At 41.4% G+C, this 10,106-nt stretch overlaps 1 non-coding gene and 1 pseudogene across 1 annotated transcript; one reads left to right on the top strand and one right to left on the bottom strand.

Moving 5' to 3' along the window:
* Window positions 1-1,311: 1,311 nt before the first annotated feature.
* Window positions 1,312-1,419, bottom strand: LOC120363419 (U6 spliceosomal RNA). The gene has a single exon (XR_005578973.1). It is a non-coding gene; the product is annotated as a U6 spliceosomal RNA (small nuclear RNA).
* A 7,412-nt stretch (window positions 1,420-8,831) lies between these two features.
* On the top strand, window positions 8,832-9,894 carry LOC101032861 (ATP-dependent Clp protease proteolytic subunit, mitochondrial pseudogene; annotated as a pseudogene).
* Window positions 9,895-10,106: the final 212 nt, after the last annotated feature.

Here is a 10,106-nt window from a genome sequence, read left to right as displayed (position 1 = left end):
GTCTCCAGAAATGCCATCACTGAGAAAATCATAAGCCTGGGGTGGGTTTGGGGTGGGCAGAGAACTAATGGAATTATATCATCAATTATATGCAATATTTATCATTTGTGTTCTGGTTCTACAATATATACTTTTCATGCCATTAAATATTCTGTACAACATCTTAAAAAGCTGTGTAGAATTCTATTGTATAGATATACAATAATGTAATTAACTGAACATATGGTTGTTTACAGTTTTTTTTACTATTTAAGCAACCCTACTTGACTATTTCTGTGTGCAGATACTAGTTAAAATCTTAGCATAAATTCTGAAAGTAGAATCACTTGAACAAATATTTTTAATGCTTGCCAAAGTGCTTCTGGCAGCGAATTAACCTTGCAACAATAAATATTATTTCTAAAAATAATCTTAGTCCATTTGTTGCTTTTCTTTAAATGGTATCTTGCCAGGTTTTCAAAACTCTGTATTTCTTTGGTTACCAGTGATATTCAAATTTTAAAATATATTTATCTTTCATTTTATCTTCTTTTGTAAAATGCCTATTTATATACTTCATTTTTTTTTTTTTTTAAGAGACAGGGTTTTACCGTGTTGGCCAGGCTGGTCTCAAACTCCTGACCTCATCCACCCACCTTGACCTCCCAAAGTGCTAGGATTACAGGCATGAGTCACTGCACCCAGCTACTTCATTATTTTTATATTGGGCATTTTCCATTATTCATTTCTGTGGACTTGTTATGTGGTACTCCTTTGTTATACATGTAGCAATATTTTTATCAGTCTTTTCTCTTTTTATTTTTTATTTATTTATTTTTATTTGTTTTGGGTTTTTTTTTTTTTTTTTGGAGACAGAGTCTTGCTCTATCACCTAGACTGGTGTGCAGTGGTGCAGTCTTGGCTTATTGCAACCTCCACCTCCCAGGTTCAAACAGTTCTTGTGCCTCAGCCTCCTGGGTAGTTGAGATTACGGGTGCATACTACCACACCTGGCTAATGTTTTATATTTTAGTAAACACAGGGTTTAACCATGTTGCTCAGGCTGGTCTCGAACTCCTGAGCTCAGATGATCCACCTTGCCTCAGCCTCCCAAAGTGCTAGGATTACAGGAGTGAGCTACTATGCCCAGTCTGATTTTTAACTTTCCATGTCTTAGCAGAAAACAACTCTCAAGGTTTTATGTTTTATGTAAGTTAATCTGCTACCTTTGGCACCAAACTTAGAAATTCTCACTCTACCTAAATATTGTAAAAAATATTAGTATTTATTCTCTGGTACTTAAAGGTTTTAGTTTTGTTTTAGTTTTTGTTTTTTTTAATGGAACACTTCACGAATTTGCGTGTCATCCTTGCATGGGGGACCATGCTAATCTTCTCTGTATCATTCCAGTTTTAGTATATGTGCAGCCGAAGCAAGCACAAGGTTTTAGTTTTAACATTTGAGAACGTGATATCGCTGGAATCTGTTTTGGGGCCTTGTTTGAGTTAGAGAGACACCTGTATAGGATGTATATATAATATATTTTATATTTTGCCCCTCAAATGATTAGCCATTTATCAAAACACCATTTGTCGAATAACTCTCCTTTCGCCATTGATTAGAAATGCCGTTTTGTGCACATACCTATTCCTTCTTTTTAGTTGTGTCTGTTTATGGGCCTTTTGTGCTATTGCTCTGCTCATTCTTGTACCAGTTTCACAGTGTTTAAATTATGATGGCTTTATGTTCCTTTCTAAAAATTCAGAGAACAAATGTCTCCCATTGCTTTTCATTTTCTTAGCAAGTTTCACTCAGTTTTTCTTCCAAGTAAATTTAACAGTCATTTTGACATATACTTTTACAGCTAAAATCCACTATTTGTCCATTAGTGACCTAAATAGAGATTGTTCTTCCACAAGATGCTTAAAATTGCAATCATTGTGACTGGTAGAAGGAAACAAGTTTGTAAATTACAGAACATGATACTTGAGCTAGCCAGGGAATGTTTTCTTCATTTCTTTAATTCTAGGATAGAGTCATTAAGACGAAAAGGGACTTGAAAACAAGGCATTGGATTCATTCCTTGTTAGTCATAAAGTTTCGTTAATTTTCCCCCACAATACTTCTGAAAGTGTGACCCATGAATTCCGTCCCCAAATCATGCTGTATTTAAAATAGTGCAGTTTGTGAATCAAGAATAATTTTTTTAACTCAAAAATCATGAAAGGGACATACAAGTTATGTCGAGATAACATTTAAGGTGCTGCTAATGTTCCCTCCCTGACAGAAAGGCCATTCTTTTCAGAACTTGGCATTCTCTTTTTCACAGTGAACTGAGATTAGACTGTCCCTCGGTATATACTGCTTTTATTGTTGAGGGGTGTGTGTGTGTGTGTGTGTGTGTGTGTGTGTGTGTTTGGTGTTATATGTATCCAATCTCTTGAGGGCAAATTGCAAACACCCTACCAGCCTAGCGTCCACCCAGAGACACTAAATCATCAACATATGTGCTTAAACGGTCATTTCCAATCCTATGATTCTATGTTTTGGCTTTGTTTCCTCCAAGATTATGCTACCTCCTTTTTTTTGGAGATGGAGTCTCCTTCCGTCACCCAGGCTGGAGGGCAGTGGCATGATCTTGACTCACTGCAAGTTCTGCCTCCCAAGTTCAAGCAATTCTCCTGCCTCATCCTCCCAAGTAGCTGGGATTACACGTGTGCACCACCATGCCTGGCTAATTTTTGTATTTTTAGTAGTGACGGAGTTTTACCATATTGGCCAGGCTGCTCTTGAACCCCTGACCTCAAGTGATCTGCCTGCCTTGGCCTCCCAAAGTGCTAGGATTACAGGCATGAGCCACCATGTTCAGCCTATGCTACCTATTTAACTGCAGTCATAATTTCATTGTAGTCTGGCATTGGTCTTTAATTATTGCAACACTTGTTCAATTTAAAATATCAAAACTTGTATAATTAATCAACACTGATTGAATCATGTTGGAATAGGTCATCTAGTAATCTTTACTGTGGAGATTTTTTTTTAAAAAGACTTCTGGGGGAAAATTTGTGGAATAAAGCAGGATCACAGAATCTCCCTTCCAAACCACAAAACTAGGCAGCTTGGATAAATCTGGATTATAAAATTAGATTAAGTGGTGAATAGGAGAGAAAAAAGGATTGAATGGGGCACAGAGTGGCATTGTACAGCTTCTAATTCTTCCCAGACATAAATAGAGAGGAGTAAAAAAGATGAGCTAAAATTTCTGTAGCATGTGCTAAGTAAGGGTGTCTCTTTTTTTTTTTTTTTTTTTTTTTTTTTTGAGACAAAGTCTTGCTCTGTCGCCCAGGCATGAGGGCAGTGCTGCAATATCAGCTCTCTGCAACCTCTGCCTCGGCCTCCTGAGTAGCTGGAATTACAGGCACCCACCACCATGCCTGGCTAATTTTATATTTTGGCCAGGCTGGTCTCAAACTCCCGACCTCAGGTGATCCACTCACCTTGGCCTCCCAAAGTGTTGGGATTACAGACATGAGTCACCACGCCTGGGCAACGATGACTCTTGATAGTGGTGGGAAAAGTCCTGAAAAATTCCTCAAGGGTAGCAGCTCCTAAAATTAACTTAGAACCTAGGTTGAGGCAAAAGTCGAGGACTCGCCATCTCGCAGAGTGCCAGGCTGTCTCACGGTGTAAGCCCATGGATGGGATCTACCTCTGGCTGACTGAGGGAGGCCACAACACAGGACATCCCCAAAGGACTCTGAAGAAGAAGATTTCTCAGCCAAGACTGCACCACCCCAGATTAAGCTCACTCTTTTTTTCTTCCTTCATCTCCTTGTCATTACAGCACAGAAACGTGGATTGAAAGAGTGAAACAATCCTCAAACATTAGCTCATATGGGAAAGAACAAATATGTCTCAGAGGTAAGTTAAAATAGAGTTACGGAGAACATGCCACACTATATTATAGAGGGCAGAATGTTTGAACTAAGCTCTATTTCAATTTCCAGTTAAATTCAACATAAACAAGGGCAAAAGACTAAATTTACCATTTTAACCTTTTTTGGTTTTGTTTTTGAGACCGAGTCTTGCTCTGTTGAAAGGCTGGAGTACAGTGGCACAATCTTGACTCACTGCAACCTCCACCTCCACCTCCTGGGTTCAAGCGGTTCTCCTGCCTCAGCCTCCCAAGTAGCTGGGACTACAGGTGCAGGCCACCATGGCTGGCTAATTTTTGTATTTTTAGTAGAGACGGGGTTTCACCTTGTTGGCCAGGATGATCTCAATTAAGTGTACAGTTCTGTGGCATTAAGTACATTCATTTTGTGCAGCTGTGGTCATTCTCCATCTCAGAATTTTTTTTTTTTTGGCCACCATTTTTAAGAACACAACTTTGACCATCTCAGAAATTTTCATCAGTTTCCCAAAATGAAACTCTATCCATTAAACAAGTTTCTCCTCCTGCAGCTCTTATTAACCTCCATTCTTTTTGTCTTCATTGATTTGACCGTTCTAGATCCCTCATATAAATGGAATCATTCACTATTTGTCCTTTTGCATCTGGCTTATTTCACTTAGCACAACGTTTTCAAGGTTGATCCATGTTGTAGCATGTATCAATTTTATTTCTTTTTACAATGGAATAATTTTTCACTGTGTATATATACCACATGCTGTTTATCCACATGTTTATCCACTTGTCAATGAACATTTGGGTTATTTCTACCTTTTGATTACTCTGAATATTGGTATACAAATATCTGTTCTAGTTCCTGCTTTCAATTCTTTTGGGTAGAGATCTAAAAGTGGAATTGCTGGATCATATGATAATTCTATATTTAGTTTTTTTGAGAAATCGTCACACCATTTTTCCAAAGCAGCTATACACTTTTTCATTTCCATCAGCAATGCACAGGGGTTCAAATTCTCCACTTCTTCTCCAGCACTTTAAAAAAAATATGCAATGACCATTCTAATAGGTGTGACTTAACATCCCATTGTGGTTTTGATTTGCATTTTTCTGGTGATTCGTGGTATTGCTTGTTTTCATATGTTTATTGTCCTTTGTGTTTCTTCTTTAGAAATATCTATTCAAGTCCTTTGTCCATTTTTAAATTGAGTTGGTTTTGTTGAGTTGTAGTTCTTTTTTTTTTTTTTTTTTTTGAGATGGAGTCTCACTCAGGCTGGAGTGCAGTGGCATGATCTCAGCTTACTGCAACCTCTGCCTCCTGGGTTTAAGCGATTCTCCTGCCTCAGCCTCCCACATAGCTGGGATTACAGGCATCCACCACCACACCCAGCTACTTTTTGTATTTTTAGTAGAGACAGAGTTTTACTATGTTGGCCAGGATGGTCTTGATCTCCTGACCTCATGATCCACCCGCCTTTGCCTCCCAAAGTGCTGGGATTACAGGAGTGAGCCACCACACCTGTAAATATATAAGGTTGTAGTTCTTTATATATGCTGCATGTTAATCCCTTTTATGATATATGATTTAAAATGTTTCCTGCATTTTGTGGGATGCCTTTTCACTCTGATTGTATTCATTGATGCACAAAATCTTTCAATCTTGATGAAATCCAATGTATCTATTTTTTCTTTTTTAGGCTGTACTTTTAGTGCCATATCTTAAAATCACTGCCAAATTCAATATGACATTTTTCCCCCTATGTGTTCATCTAAGAATTTTATAGTTTTAGCTCTTACATTCAGATCTTTTATCTATTTTGAGTTAATGTTTGTATATTATGTAAAGGGAGGATTCCACTTCATTCTATTGTATTTAAAGTAATAACTTTTAAATAAATATAATCATCTAGCAGTTTAGCCTCTGACATTGAAGGCTTACCCAGGAGAAAAGTCACTGAGGACGTAAGTGTCCAGATGTACCATCATGACAGTGACCCAGAGCAGCCGAGGGGCTGGTCTTCCCATGGCTCCCCCTCATCACTTCCTGAAGCCTGCTGTAGACTGCTGTAAGAGCTGCTCTCTCTCTCTCTCTTTTTTTTTTTTAAAACAACTAGAGGCACCTGTTCTTTGAAGTGGGTGTCAGCTGCAGATGTAACACCCATTATCACATGACATCTGTTTTTAGTTAGTGAAAAATGCTGCAATGCTTTACTTATTTGCCTCCCTGCTTAGAAATCCACAAGCTTCAAAATTTCCCACAAGGGATCATTAACTTTTTTGCTCAAATACTTTTTTAAAAAAATATATCAGATGTCTTTTTGGGATTTACATGTACTATTTTGAATCGCCTCTATTTTAAGTGGAAATAAGTAGAATGACATATTTTAAAATAGCATTTTATATGCCATTGTTTCAGACAGAAACATCGAAAATTATTGGCAGCCTCCCAATTATAAAGCCAGATGAATGATCAATTAAAAAACATCCAGCATTTAATAGGGCACATACTATTAAAACAGAACATTACAGGTCTGCTTTGAAGTCAAATATGGCTTTTTGACTAGTATTCCATCAGTGTTTTTCTGTTTTGTTTTGTTTACTTGAGATGGAGTTTCACTCTTGTTGGCCACACTGGAGTGCAGTGGTGCCATCTCAGCTCACTGCAACCTCACCCTCCCGGGTTCAAGCAGTTTTCCTGCCTCAGCCTCCGGAGTAGTTAGGGTTACAGGCACGTGCCATAACCCCTGTCTAATTTTTGTACTTTTAGTAGAGACGGGGGTTTCACCATGTTGGCCATGCTGGTCTTGAGCTCCTAACCTCGGGTTATCTGCCCACCTTGGCCTCCCAAAGTGCAAGGATTACAGGCATGAATCACCATGCCCTGCCGTTCATCAGTGTTTCTCTAGTTAGCACCAACTATATTTTTTTCTCTGAACAAAACAAACTATAAACTATATAGTTTATATGTGTATATACACACACACATATATATACACATATATATCACATCTATCCAAAATGTTTTCATATTTGTCCTAAGTAATTAGTATCATGAAATATTACTAGATAACTTATTTTTGTTTCCAATATGGCTACATCTGAGACTGGAACAAAAGTAGGCTGTGGGAAGACCCTGAGAATGCCTTACTGAGCCTGCTCTTTAAGACTTGTTTCTCACATGCTAAATCCTTAAAATTCGTTCTTCTTCCTGAACTACAGTTTTTTGTTTGTTTGTTTGTTTGTTTGTTTGTTTTTTGAGACGGAGTTTCACTCTTGTTACCCAGGCTAGAGTGCAATGGCGCGATCTCGGCTCACCGCAACCTCCGCCTCCTGGGTTCAGGCAATTCTCCTGCCTCAGCCTCCTGAGTAGCTGGGATTACAGGCACGCGCCACCATGCCCAGTTAATTTTTTGTATTTTTAGTAGAGACGGGGTTTCACCATGTTGACCAGGATGGTCTCGATCTCTTGACCTTGTGATCCACCTGCCTCGGCCTCCCAAAGTGCTGGGATTACAGGCTTGAGCCACCGCGCCTGGCCTACAGTTCTTGATTCTTCCTAAACTGCAGTGAGAAACTATGGGGTGAACTTAGTCTTGCTTACATAATCTGTGAGGCCCAGTACAAAATGAAAATGCAGGACCCCTGGCTTAAAAATTATTAAGAATTTCAAGATGACAACAGCAGAGCATTAAGGCAAACACAGGGTCATTCTGAGCATGCAATCTGTGCAGCTGCACACTTTCACACCCATGAAGTCAACATTTTGTGTGCTTGTTTCTGTGTTCAACCATTTCTATGACTCAACTGCAGATAGATTCTCAAATGCTGCCCAAGGACTCATTTTCATTTTTACTTTAATGGAACCATTTTCTTTTCTTTCTTTTTTTTTTCAGCATCATACTGGAAGTCTTATTCATGCAACCAACGTGTCTCCTCCTGATTGCTGATGGCTCCTTCTCCTTGCTGCTCAGCCAACTTTCCACCATCTGTGAAACTATGCCCTAACTGGCCCCTCTCCTGCCTTTTTTCTCCGCATGTGTCCAAAATCTGCTATGACTATTTCATTCAACAATAACAAATATTTATTTTCTTGGTTTGGATCACCCGAAACAGATCTTGAGATAAGAATTCAAAAGTGAATGATTGTCTTGAGAAGTAAAAGCCAGCAGAGGAGGGGGAAAATGATGCAGGGAAAGAAGGCAGCCAACACAGGTATATTGCTAAGACAACCACTGCACTTTGGGAGGCTGGAGCAGGCAAATCACCTGAGGTCAGGAGTTCCAGACCAGCCTGGCCAACATGGTGAAACCCTGTCTCTACTAAAAATACAAGAAAAAAAAAAATGAAGAAGAAGAAATAGCTGGGAATGGTGGCAGGGGCCTGTAATCCCAGCTACTCAGGAGGCTGAGGCAGGAGAATCGCTTGAACCCAGGAGACGAAGGTTGCAGTGAGCCAAGATGGTGCCAGTGCACTCCAGCCTGGGAGACAAGAGCAAGACTCCGTCTCAAAAACAAACAAACAAAAAGAAGCTATCAATGTCTCAGAGCAACTCCCCTCCCCTCTTCTCCTTACTCCCATTCTCCTCCATTGAAGGACAAGGCAGCTGTAGTATTTATGCATCAAATGATGAGAATCATTGATTGAGGGCTGCTCTGTGGCAATGACGGTTGTAAATCCTCAAGCCTGATGGGTAGAATAGGTAGAATGGTCTTATATCTCATTTCTGGAAAGTGTCCTGAAGCTTGGAGATGCAGATACAGGCAGTTTGAAGTTGGCCAGAATACACTTGAATAGTACAGTCCAAGGAACCCAGGAGGCAATGACAGCATCTACTGTGTTTGAATACCCACTTTGTCCCATGTATTAATCTAAGTGTTGGGATATAGGCCATAAACAAAAATCTAAGCTCATGAAGTCTATATATTCTGGCTGGGGGAGACGAACGATGAACAAACATGGAAGAAAAGATGGTAAGTACGATAAAAAAGTAAAGCTGGTTTATGGGAATAGCAATGGGGGTAAGAGGGGAACCAATTTAGAAAGCGTGGCTGGGGAAAGGCTCTTTGTAAAGTGATACTTGAGCAGAGAACTGAGTAAGTGAAGGAGATAACCTAATAAGTGAAACTATTAGGGGGCATCTGGGGGCAGGGAGATCCAGGCAGAGGGAAGAGTAAGTCCAAAGACAAGAGTGGCTCGGCATATTTAGAAAAGAGTAAGGAGGTTAGATATTGGTGGGGGGTGGGGCGCGGGTGGCGGTAGGCAGGTACCCCGCGCTGGGGCTTCGCCTCACCTCTTGCTTGCCAGCGCAGCGGACGCCCCAGAGTGGCCTGGCCCTGCAGCAGAGCCTGCACGTGACGGCGGCCCGAGCTCTCCTGCTCTTTCTCATCGTGGTGGAGCAGACGGGTCGCGAGGAGCCCGCCTGTGACATCTACTCACGGCTGCGGGAGCGCAGCCTGTGCATCATGGGCCCGATAGATGAGACAGCGTTGCCAGCCTGGATACTGCAGGGCTCCTCTTCCGCAATCCGAGAGCAACAAGAAGCCCATCCACATGTACATCAACAGCCCTGGTGGCGTGGTGACCGCAGGCCTGGCCATCTACGACACGATGCAGCATATCCTCAACCCAATCTGCACACGGTGTGTGGGCCAGGCCGCCAGCATGGGCTCCCAAGCATGCATCACTAGCTTCCCAACTCCCGAATCATGATCCACCAGCCCTCAGGGGGCGCCCGGGGCCAAGCCACAGACATTGCCATCCAGGCAGAGGAGATCATGAAGCTGAAGAAACAGCTCTACAACATTTACGCCAAGCACACCAAACAGAGCCTGCAGGTGATCGAGTCCTCCACGGACAGGGACCGCTACATGAGCCCCATAAAGGCCCAGGAGTTCGGCATCTTAGACAAGGTTCTTGTCCACCCTCCCCAGGATGGTGAAGATGAGCCCACGCCGGTGGAGGAGCCTGTAGTAGCAACGCCGCCAGACCCTGTCCCAGCAAGCACCTGAGAGCTGGGCCTCATCTCCAGAATCACACTGAGGGGCCAGAGGCCGGCCAGACCCCTAGCTGGGCCCTGCTTACCCCTCACTGCTGAACCTGAAAGGGCCCCTTGAGGAACTTTGAATTTGCAAGGGTACCCCCTACGGATGGCGCATTCCGGCTGAGACACTGTGATTTTAAATTAAATATCTGTGATCTTTAAAAAATTTAAAAAAAGAAA

The sequence above is a fragment of the Saimiri boliviensis genome, chromosome 4 (assembly GCF_048565385.1).
Source record: "Saimiri boliviensis isolate mSaiBol1 chromosome 4, mSaiBol1.pri, whole genome shotgun sequence".
NCBI lineage: Eukaryota > Metazoa > Chordata > Mammalia > Primates > Cebidae > Saimiri > Saimiri boliviensis.
This window is presented reverse-complemented; position numbering and strand designations above follow the sequence as displayed.